We start from the raw sequence: 2,500 nt of genomic DNA on the forward strand, positions 1-2,500 counted from the left end.
CACCAGTGGCACTAGCTTTCGTTGGAGCTTTTGTTTTGGCAGAAACATTTGGCACCATGATAACAAAAGGTTGATTCTTGACGGGTCCTGATCCGCAAGCATATCTAGTCTATACTATCCGCTGAGTCTATTCTGTTTTCTACTTAGTGCTATTGGTAGTTAATTATTGCTAAATAATTACCTCTGTTCAAGAATATCTGGTTTATACTCTATCGTTATCCACACTTATTATTCTTGTTCCCGGATCCTCGCGGTCATGCCAGGAAACAGGGACACCTAAAATATTAGTCTGATTAAAGATTTGATTATATCTCGGGCGGCCATTGATCAGTGAGCTAATTAGAATAGTGTTGGATCCCCTGCAACTAGAACCATCCATAGTCTAAACAACAGTCACAAAAGTCCAGTCACATCTCTGCTCGAATTATGTGCTAACTAATCAACATTGAAAAAAATGCGGTATTGTCCCTTTCATGCGACATAAGCCTCACGTTTAGTATCATGTGGTTTTTACACGTATCGTCACCTTACCAAGCTCAGGGCGCACATCCTATCAGAAACCTCTATAACTTCCCCCGAGGGGACTTCTCGTCCGATCTTGCCAAGGCGCTTTCGGCAGCAGGAGCACACGCCTACAAATATAATGATGTATAAATACTTAATTTCGCTATTTATGGCGGTTGCTATCAGTTGTGTCTATATAAGACATAGCTAACTAATAACCTTTAAGAAACTCACCTGATCCGACGGGAACGCATATGCCAGTTTCGTTAAGCACCGTTTGTGAAGCTAGTTTAGTGAGCCCCCTCTCCGCTCTCGGCCGATTCTTAACTTTCGCACTGTGTGAGGACAGTAAAGCCGGGACGTCGCAACGAGTTGAGCTGCGTTTCCAGCCAAGACCAAGTGTCTCGCGATGGTGAGGGCATATCTTGAGTTGATCAATGTTTTGCGGACGTGAAAAGAGACGCGCTCTAGCGAGAATGAGCTCAACTTCATTCTGCACATCAGTAAAGGCAAGTGCAGACTTATGCTTATCTATATTACTGGTGCAGTTGAGCAATGGGATGAGTTTCACGGACTTTTCTTTATCCTTGCTACTGAAACCACACTTCCCGCCAACGATCTCTTGGAAGGAACAAGCTTCACCTTCCATAGTGGTAAAAAAGTGATTTACGTTCTCACTGGCGCAAAACCCCGACCGTGGGAACAGTCCCATACGATTGGTCGATTCTCATCTTTGGCAAAGACGCCCAAGAACACTCTGTGCGCAAACTGGATTTGAAATTTCGCGGCGGATTTTGTTAATTTGGATGCCTCCCTTAACATGGATTTCAATTATCAATATTTTTTTAATGTACGTTTTTCTCTACTTTTTATCTGTGCCAAAATTGTTTTTTTTTTTTTTTTGTAACTACCCACCCCACCCCCTCCCCCGCCTCAAATAATAAAATGGTCTGTGAGGTGCTTCACAATCTGTCACGCAATTCCAAAATAACGCTCTGCCTGCATTCGCCAGGTCTCATCAGCTCCAGAGTGAACAGATTCCAACACAAAAACAGATCTAAGTGTGTCACGGGTGTCTTAATAGCATACCCAGGCATATTTGATCGATGAACTTCAGCGTTTCTTACATTAAGATAGAATTATAGGCTTTTCCTGAAACGTTCAAGCTTATATCTACTACACCCAATTAAAAGCTTCATATGCAGCCGCCATCGGCTTAATTCTGCCGCTGCAAGACAATCCATGCTCCTGTCCGACGCAATCATAAAATGGTAAGTCAGATTCATTTTCAAATTAAATATGGAATGAGAAAATTAGTTAATATGAAGCGCTCATTTCATTATAGCCGATGCGACTAGTCAATGTAAACAAACACTCTGAGGTCAAGTTGAGGTCACTGAGCGCACAATTTCTTCGAAGTGATCTACTCATTGTGAAGCGCTCCCTAAAAAACCCAACCAAAATTTTAATGTACATTTAAAAACTATAGCTCAAGGCTTCGAAACCAAAATTTGGGGCAATTTGGAGAATTCCCATAACCGGGGGCTTGATTTCAGTTTTGCCTATAAATTTTCGCATTCGCAACTGGGCATTTTGAATGCGCTTAGCAAGCGTTGATTTTACACTTCAGACACGGAAGTATGTTGTAAATAGGATGTTAGATGTCCATTTTATAGGAATTAAGTGTTAGATTGTCGATAGGTTAACATGTTTGGTTACGCGAAGCAGTTTTTTCGGTCGGTCGATTTTCCCTTGTGAGGCCGTTAATTTCAGGCTTCAGACGGGCGAAATCCAAAATCTCAAATAATTCCAAAAATCGGTCGTATTTCGGAAAATAAACCCCGGGAGGTTTGTAAACTCGTCAGTACCTTTTTATAGACTGAAAATGAGGGTAGGTTAGGTTTTCGACTGTGACCGCCTTTTGCTCGATTTTCCTGTGCACTCGCTCTTAATAAAAACGAAAACATGAAAACGATTACAATTTGCTTTGCGTAGC

The sequence above is a fragment of the Montipora foliosa genome, chromosome 8 (genome assembly GCF_036669935.1).
Source record: "Montipora foliosa isolate CH-2021 chromosome 8, ASM3666993v2, whole genome shotgun sequence".
NCBI lineage: Eukaryota > Metazoa > Cnidaria > Anthozoa > Scleractinia > Acroporidae > Montipora > Montipora foliosa.